Genomic DNA, 10115 nt, shown 5'->3' on the forward strand with positions numbered 1-10115 from the left:
GCTGCCTGTCTCTCTGTCTGTCTGTCTGTCTGTCTGTCTGTCTGTCTCTCTCTCTCTCTCTCTCTCTCTCTCTCTCTCTCTCTCTCTCTCTCTCTCTCTTCCACCCCCCTTGTTGTTGATTCATGATCATATGTACAGAAAAACTATCTTTCAGTCATTCTCAATCACGGCACAAATTTTAATGATTCTGGTGCACAACCGAGACCTTGACAAGTGTTGATTGCGGGTTCGGGGGTTCGAGCCGCGGGCCCGAAGTTGTGTCCTTGGGTAAGGCACTTTATACTAATTTTCCTCACTTCACCCAGGTTGGAACGAGTAGACGGCCATAGACAGCGAAAGATCTTGTCAGTATGTTAGTGTTGTAGCACCTATAAAAGGTCGATTGCACTGTATGCTTCCCAGGAAGTTGAGGTTGTTTCAGAATGCTTTCAGGTCTGCTGGGGTCATAGCATAGATTGTGAAGCGCATCGAGCCTGCTGTTGAGCGCGGATTTGCGCTATACAAATGCTATCTATTATTTTTATCATTATGATTGATTGTCAAGTAATAAATATGTCAACGTCTGCTGGGTGATATGCCAGCTTTACCACATGACTCCCCCTTGTTTTAGGGTGACATGGGGTCGGGAATTGTAGACCTTTATTTATAACTGTTATATAGCCATAGACTTTTAGTATTATATTATCTTAGAAAGTACTCTTTGACGCATTTCCGGTTCACTACCCAGGGTTTCATTTGACACAATTTGAGCCAAAGCAAGAGTAGAGAGGGGAGGGGGTGCAGCGCAGCGGGCAACTAACTAACCATAACAAGATTAGTCTCTTGGCGTTCATTTGGACGTATTTTTGTGTTTGTTACTCTCTTGTGACACCTGTAATCTTCAGCGTTTATATGGCCTAATTGTGTTGCAATTGCCGTATGGTGCTAACTAAAACGAACAAACAGCCCATGGTGTAGACGCTTCGCAAAAAAGTGTCTATAGGGACTGAAGAGCGACGGCTATGGCAATACGCCGTCTAGGTCCTAGGTCTACTAGTATATGGATACTACAGGGGAAAAACGATGGTAGTTACAAAATAAAATTCGTGAGGGCATCAATTTTAAACGCTTGTTGACTCATAACTGTATGTCTGTTCAACTGTTTGCTGATTATTGTTGCTAGGTTTCCCATTCAACAACACTTAACAATATACCACCGTTCAAACAAAAATGAAGTTATGAGTCCACAAGCTTTTAAAATTGGCACCAACACAATTTCCAGTTTGTGACTACCGTCGTTTTCCCCTTGTCCTCTTCATATGGTTACAACAGACTCGGGCAATTAATCATCGTGGCCATAGACAATTTAATGACAGATTCCTGTCCAAGCAACAATGTTGTTAAGCTTCAACTGACTTCTTGTGATGACAATTGTAGTGCCACCACCAACCACACGCTCTCTCTCTCTCTCTCTCTCTCTCTCTCTCTCTCTCTCTCTCTCTCTCTCTCTCTCTCTCTCTCTCTTTCGTTGGATATTTTGTGCTGGTTTGCTGTTTACTCGAAATTGACAGTGTCGCCCTGGACAAAAAATAGATCATTTCGATGACAGAGCTATTAATTTTGTGACAAGACCCTTTGAGGTATATGTGTACTAGAACTTAATGATATGGTATAAAACGCCCGCTTCAACACTTACTAAAACACAAAAAAGACCACAATTGTTGATTCTGTTGCCGTATTTAGGAAACGAAGCCTCCAAATTCAACGTGAACATTCGATAGGATAGACCCTAGTGTGTGGAAAGTCTTGAAAACTCGGCTAAATACCAAGTTTAATACGGGGTGCCCATTACGGATGGGATCGGGGTCGATCGCCCGACTTGTCGCCTGAAAACAAAAGCATTTGCTTTTGAGGCGACGAGTAGGGGGCGATCTGCTTGTGCCACGATAGCCACTCTGCGCCCTCATTCTGGCTAGCAAACCGACCCGACCCAACCCAATCCCCCCATGGGCACCTCATATAACAACGTCCCATTGTGGATTTGTACCAGGTTCCCCTAAGTCATGATCCAGCATGATATCAACTGGTCTAACGGAACTGCAGAACACCTGAAAGAAAATAAATATTTTGGGATGGACAAGAATTATTCAGACCTGAAATTTCAGGGCCTCTGTCAAGCTCGTAGCCGAGACATCTATAATACTATACGAATAATGCGGACCCAACGGCGATAGATTTGTCAGTAAAAAAGAGTAAAGTTGTTCCCGCATCCGGTCCGGACATTGGGGATTGCCTCGTTAGTGAGACAACTTCCTGAGCCTTCAGCATATTGTGGTAGGGTGGCCAGTTCCTTTCCACGCTGCCTCTACTTCCCCAACTCGAAGTCAGGACCCATTACTGCTGGGTGTGCAGTAGGGGGCGAAAGAAATCCGTGTCCCAATGGAGGCTCGAACCGGGATTTTCTGCTTCACAGAATAGCGCACTTACCACTCCGCCACCGCAGATGTGTTAGTAGTTTGGTAAATTAAATGCCACTTTCTTCTCCCCCCCCCCCCCCCCCTTTTTTTTTTTTTTTGCTTTTAAAACTATAACAACTATAACTAATATTATACTGACACTGCCCAAGAGGGTCACCTCTCCAAGATAACTACATGTACATGTTTCTTCACGGCAATGGGGGGACGTCTTAAGCAGGTTCGACAGTACTTAAGAATGGTGTGGTGTTTGTAAATTCATTGCGCCCTCTGAGTCGATAGTGCCGTAAAACACTTACAACCCAGTGCCCATAGGCACGATAGGTTCTGTTCGGTTCGGTCTGGTGGGCGGGGCTAGCCAGATTGAGAGCGCAAAGCGACCATCGTGCCGCAAACCGATCCCCCGACTGGCGGCCTCGGAAACAAACGCAGAGAGTCGGGCGGTCGGTTGGGGAATCGGTTTGTATTATAGAGACCCGATCTGCCAGTGAGCACTGGGCACTGGGTATACTCAATTAACCAAAAACGCCGTCTATCCTCGGCCCTTTTCTGTGGCTGACATGGCCAGATCTTGGTTCTTGGTGGACACTCGGACACCGCCGAGCGATGGGGCAACCACGCCGGGCACGTGTTGCACGCATCCCACACACGCCGAGCGAAAACAATAGACACACGATAAAGTGGCCATCATCGGCTCCTTTGTATCCTCATGTTTGCCGCCTTTTACGCAGGGTGCTCCACAAGGCAAACAACTCTCCCAGAACAATGGGGTTGTTGTTGTTGTTGCTGCTGCTGCTGTTGGTTTTTGCATGTGCATGAGTATTATGGCCAGTCTCCCATTTCTATTTTCAGTGTCATTTGACTTGAAGTGAGTCAAAAGTGTCGTTGATCAGATTTTATTACGAGTAAAAAGAAACGCTCTTGATATAGATTTTGTTTCCAGTTTATAACCGTAATACGTATGTATTTTTCTTCGTGGCAATGCCCAAATCGCTCAAGACTCAGGACCAGCATCAAAGACTAGCTTTAGAAAGAATAGATTTCGACTTCTTGGTGTTGGGCTCCGCTTTATGCCGTTGTGAAAAGTAACATATGACGGAGTCATACAATAGGCAGCCGATTTTCAAATAATATGCAATACTGTTCGTGAGGCAGCGTGGTGGAATCAGGCTCTTGTCAAAATAATAAAATCGAAGAAAACAACAGTTTTCTCCCTGCTTAGCAATTTTAATCAAATTTTTGTTTTTTGGCTCAACACCTTTTATGTCCATTTAGAAACTCATTCCTTTGGAGGATTTCACCGAAAAGCGTTAATTAAAGGCGCAAAAATATAAAATTACAGTTTCCATGGACTCTCCAGCTTTGGAATTTACCAAGCTTTGGCGGCCATTTTCTCGCTAATTTTACCTCTTAAAACAGGTGACCCTCACCTCCTTCAATCCAAAATATCCCCACTTCTATTGAAGATGGATGGGTAATATTTTTCATTGAAAGCAAGACAAATAAACAAGCTTTAAGATGATACCAATAACTCAATTTGCCCAAAAATTGACAAGAGCCTGATTCCACGACGCTCCCTCACTTTTTTAATTCCTTTTCATTCGGAGCTTAGTGCCATGTGGAAAAGGGGAGCCTGAAGAAGACCCACAATCTATTTAAACACAGCACTTTATAGAGACGTTATGGCTCGCTTTTTGAATTTGTTTCTGGTATAGGAAGCCAATGAAGCTGAATCAAAAGTTTAAAAAAACTTTCTTTATCTACTGGGGCCGTCAGTGTTAGAAGAAATCGCATCGTTCATCTACTCGAAAATTTCGTCATAATGTCGCTCATGTCTTTAAATTTGTGGGGCCACCCGCTCTGTATGTTTAAAACAAAGAATTGCGAATATCGTTTATAGTGTTGTTTGTTCTTGTAAGACGGTCGTCAAAGTCAGAATTGAGAGCTAAGTAGTACTTTGAAATGTTGCCCTGAACAGGTTTCTCTGTTTATTTAGTCATCAATGTACACATCTGCAAACATTTTGATGTCAAATGGTTTTTAAAAAGGATGGCGTTTGTAAATTAGCATTTCTTGTCAAAGGGAGAGGGGAGAGAGAGGGGGGGAGAGAGATAGAGAGGGAGAGAGAGAGAGAGAGAGAGAGAGAGAGCGAGAGAGAGAGAGAGAGAGAGAGAGAGAGAGAGAGAGAGAGAGAGAGAGAGAGAGATTTATGCTCACAAGGGGTTGATGAGAGGGAGGGGGGAGTTAGTTATATTTTAAATTATGAGTTGTTATTTTACCTTTAGACCTAACTGACTACTTTCGTTTTAGGCTAAGTAAGCAGGCAATTTTTTTTCTTTCCTTTTCTTTTTTTTTCTTTCTTCCTTTAAAAAAAAGTACATTTACCGGTAATGCACCCCCTGTCTGTGTTCCCACTTCTGCGGTGTCACCCCCTGCAGAGAGCTCAAGTCAACAGAGCAGAGGGTCACCCAAGGCCGAAAACCTCGCTGAGATCGGCTTTGGACCCCGGCGTAGCGTGTGTGCCGTGACAGAGATGTGCGGAAAGTTTTGGGATGTTCCCATGATAGCCTCAATCCCCCTCCTGTCTGACTGCCTCTCTCTCTCTCTCTCTCTCTCTCTCTCTCTCTCTCTCTCTCTCTCTCTCTCTCTCTCTCTCTCTCTCTCTCTTTATCTCTTTCTCTCTCTCTCTCTCTCTCTCTCTCTCTCTCTTATCTCTCTCTCTTCTCTCTCTCCTTCCCTATGTGTGTGTGTGTATCTATATTATATATTTCATCCTCTCTCTCTCTCTTTATTTTCCTCATTTTTTTCTATCTCTCTTTCACTCACTCTTGCTCTCTCTCTCTCACTTTTCTTCTCCCAGTCTCCCCATTTCTCTCCCCCTCCCTTTCTCTCCGTCACTTTCTTTTTCTCATTCTTTATCGCAATCTTTCTCTTCTGGTGAATGCAAAAGTGTACCGATGCCTGTTGTAAACGGTAAAGCCCCGGTTACACGCAACGATAAATTGTATCAGATTCGTCGTATGAGAGAACTGTCCGTTTTATCGCATGCAGGAGACCTGAGTTCGATACCCGAGTGATGAGAAATTTGTATCGAGTATTTCTGTTTTCCAGTTGGGAAGCTGTACGCTTCTATTCAGCCCAGTTTGGCCCTGACAGCGTGCAGGATCGAAAGCCCACCCTATGATTATCTAAATTATGTTGACCGGGGAATAATAAGACACACATAAAAAAGCTAACCTGTCATAGTTGTACATGTTGGCGTATAAGAACCACAATTCTCTTCTTTTCTGCCGTGGTTTCTCGTACTCTTTCTCTCTTCTGCGCTGTCTGTCTGTCTGTCTGTCTGTCTGTCTGTCTGTCTGTCTGTCTGTCACGTTGGATTTTTTTTTCCCTGAAGAAAGAGGTGCCACATTTCCTTTTTGCGCTAATCGTCGGTTTCCAGTTTGTTTATTTTTTAATTTGAAAAAGAAAAAAAAACCCAAAAAACTCTCTCCGTTTCCTTGTTTTCGTTAGGAATGTATTGTATTATCTGCTTTTCTGACTGATTATTTTTCTGTGGATAAATCTGCTTTTGTTTTAACACCTTGCTTGTTCGGTCTTTTGCTGTTTGCGCCTCCATCCCTTCAGAAACGTCCTACCTGCGCCTGTTGTTTGTCGGTTAGACGATTCACTGTTGTACTTTGTTTGTTTTGGTAAGTGTTTTTACGGCGCTCGCAACTGCATACGGTCATATGAGCGCGCGGGACACACCTAATATTTTATTTTTTTTAAGTTGGTAGGAAATTTTGAATTTTGTCCGGGTGGCGGGCGAAGCCTACTCTTATCGATTTTAGACCACCAAGGGATCTTTAACGTGCGCAACTGGCACATGGGCCCTCCGAGATTTGTCGCCCTTGTCCGAGAAGGCTAGGTGTAGATCTTTCCTACCAGAAGATCAGGGGTGTGGCAGAAAGACAGAAGTTAGGAGGAGCCAAGGAGCAGTAGAAAGGCTGCAGAAAGAGTCAGGAGCCCAGAGGAGGGGGCAAAAGAGGTGAGGGGGTAGGGGCAGAAAGTGGAAACGAAAGCAGACAACAGAACAGTGCTAGAGAGCAGGAAAGGAGGTGAAAGGAGACAATTTTAGATAAGAAAATGTTTCGGTCGCTACCCGGATTCGAACCCGGGACCTTTAAATGAGAGGCCAACACCTTAACCTCTAGACCACGAGATCCCCGGCACTGTTGTACGCAGAAGACTTGAGTTCAATTTCCGTATTGGACTAATCATTATCGAATAGTGTTTCTGCTGGAACCCTGCAACACTCTCAACCCGAGTTGGCCTTGACAGGCAGGTTCGAAGCCCGCTTCGTATATGGTCTTAAATAGTTTCGTTATGGGCTTAAAATATCTAAATTTAGAAAAATGTATATTCTTTCACTTTTGTTCTACAGCTCTAACTTTTTTTGACCTTCGAAAACACCCTTCTTTCCCCATGATAGGGCAGCATGATGAAACCAAGCGTATAAAATAATTAGTTTACCTAACTTCTCACTTCTGATTTTGAACCCTTTGGCTGGCACCCATAATATGACCTTATGCAGTTGTGAGCGCCGTAGGATCTCTACTAAAGCAAATTAAACAAACAAACCCTTTTGTTTCTCTCATGTTCCCCAAGTCAACTCCAACACGTGATTTACTTGGGGTCCAGACCTGTTTGGTGGGGGGGGGGGGGTATTTTGACGTCCTTATACCTTTCTATAGGAAAACATATAAATAGCATTACATATCAACAGTAGTTAAAAGATTTGTTCCTTTGTCCTATAAATAACTATTGCACTTTTTAAAAAACCCAGAGAATCTTCTTCAAAACGTATTGCGTATGGGTAGAAGGAGGAGAACCTTACAGGATGTCCAAGAAAACTGTCTCTGAAATGTCCCCTTCTGAAGTTCCAAACTTTGTCGCCGTGTTGTAGACAAGTGCAGATCTATTTCATAAAATAATGAACGCAACAGTTTACGGGGCTTTTCTCTTGTCGTCAACTCTGCAGTTTGGTCGGGGTTAGATATCTGAGGATGACAAAACACAAGGAATCAAAGAATGAAAAATTGAAATCATATCTTTACAAAGATAACAATCTCAGGGCACCCTTTGTATCAAGAGAGAGAGAGAGAGAGAGAGAGAGAGAGAGAGAGAGAGAGAGAGAGAGAGAGAGAGAGAGAGAGAGAGAGAGAGAGAGAGAGAGAGAGAGAGAGAGAGAGCAATTATGTCAAAAATAATAATAAGCAAATTTGAATGATTTTAGTTGGTTTTAGGGTGTCCATGTCAGGATTTGATAAGTTTTTAAATTATACGAAAATGCTGTGCGGATGTGCCCTAGTAAATATCGTTTTAAAAAAACTAATTTATATCGGAATTCTGAACCCCCATCTAGGCTGTTATTTTGTCTAAGTACAGCTTTCTATACAAGGTATTGGAAGGGCTTGTCTTCCCTATCAAAACAATGCTCTCTTTTTTTTCTTTGTCCGTTGCCCATTTCTGTGATATTGACGCCATCTGATTAGTAGAGCTGGGCGAAGAGTCGATTCCGGAACCGATTCCCACCATTAATACTACGGAAGTAAAGTTTCGTCTCCCATTTACGTAAACCAACGATTGCCGGTTACCTTTATCGTTAAAATCTTGTTCTTTTTCTTCAAAGAATGTATTTTTGAAAAGTAGAAGTTAATGCTTCGTAGTGATCCGGAATCAAGGTTATCCTAAATCGTGAAGACGTTCGGAGCCAACAAGGTAGCCACCGGGAAAAATCACATCATTAGAAAGTAAGTAATTGGGTTCGGAGTCGATTCCTACGATTCCTAGCTTTCAATTATCGGGAACCTAGCCGCCCAGCACATCTGATTAGTAGGAAAATGTTTGTATGGTAGTGTCCAATAGTGTATTATGTACATAGCTGTTATAACATGTAACTGTTACTGATAGATATTCAAGATAATTATAGATGAATGTCCACGATCTGAGAGCAATAATGGTTTTAGATAATAATGATAGTGGTGATAAGTAGTGATGTGAGATGGTGTTTATGTAAATAATTTTTGAGAAGACCTGCTTTTACTAATTGAGTTTTTTAAATGTTAGCGTTAGTCCTATATATCTTACTCTGCTCCGATGAGTCACGAGGGATGTGGGCGGGCACCCGTTATCCCGTTCTCTACTGGAACTATCTTTAATGTCACCGTATAGTTCCGAAATGGTGGGCACAGTAGGCTATCTGTTTAGGTGACCTAGTTAGCGTTAGCGTATTCTAGCTGGCCAAGACAAGTGAAGAGAGTACCTAACCTACGTAAGTAGACAGTATAGTGGCATGTATGTTAGGGACTTCGTAAGCGGGTTGTAGTTGGCAAGTTGACAACCAAGTTGTAGACTTTATATAATACAGTAATTATATACTACTCCCTAATCATTTATCCCAGTTACTCCTTTCGAGTCTTATTTAAACATGAAGTTGCGGAGATTCCGATCAACGCAGGATCCTCGAACCCGAGTCGAGAAGGAACAATTTACACTCCATAATATTGTACACTCTCGTTTATGATATGGTAGATTTGATTCAACGAAGAAAATATTGCCCTATCAGACATGATATTGGAAACCAACTGAAAACGAAAAGGAGGAAGACCAACTGGAAGCTATAGAAGCACAATATGGGATGAGGCAATTACCCAGGGCCTGGATTTGCCGAAATTAGAGGACGTGGCCAGGGACAGGCAAGCGTGGCGTCGACTGCTCTCCGCCTTATGTACCTTACGGTATAAGGATAGAGTAAGTAAGTAAGGTTCGATTCAAAGCTAGACTCCGATAGGACGGTATCCGAGAAGTGGAAAGTCACCTGAATCCCAAGTCTGATTCGTTGGGATGAACGCGTAAAACAATCACTGCAGAACAGAACTCACATTAACCCCGTCCGTCGAAAGTGAATGCAGGTCTTTGATTTATCATTCTTCAAATACCTTGCATTTGATGAATGACACAATGATTATAACAATGTCATAAAGTTTGGAGTTGTGCATCCCCAACCTCGATTAATACGTCTTTTCAAGACTGATCCTAAGGTCCTGCCTAATAATTTCACGAAAGCCTCGCTGAAAATGTATCTCCCACCTCCCACAGCAGTTCTCATGCAAGTCACGACTCTGGGACAAGAAGAGAGTTGCATGTCGTAAAGTTTTTCTCAAAACGTAAACAGGGACCGACTGTGCCATCTTTGTTCTAGCAGCTCGGCCCATCGCTGACGGTGTTGACCGTGCAAACACATCACCTGCAAGGGCTTTCGTCTTGGTGCAAGCCACAAATGACGCGCGGATCATCAGCAACAATGGTGTGCCTTCTCCTGGAGAAGCTCCCGCGGAAAATGGCGTATCTTCCGTCTGTGAAGGAGGGAAAAACGGAAAAAACTATATTATTGATGGGTTAATGTCTTCGGTTTTTGTTCTCTTTAATCTGTCTGTCTCCATGTCTAACTTTTCCTCGCATTACCGAGTCTCAGTTTTACTGGGAATTTTAAGTCAGCCTCGGTGATATTTCCGTATCCAACACTGTAACTCCTTGTTGTTTGTATCCAAATTTTTACTTTTTTTTTGCCATCGGGGCAATCTTTGTCCCTATCTTTGTCCGCCAAATACTATCTTG

Source organism: Aplysia californica, unplaced genomic scaffold (assembly GCF_000002075.1).
Source record: "Aplysia californica isolate F4 #8 unplaced genomic scaffold, AplCal3.0 scaffold00103, whole genome shotgun sequence".
Lineage (NCBI taxonomy): Eukaryota > Metazoa > Mollusca > Gastropoda > Aplysiida > Aplysiidae > Aplysia > Aplysia californica.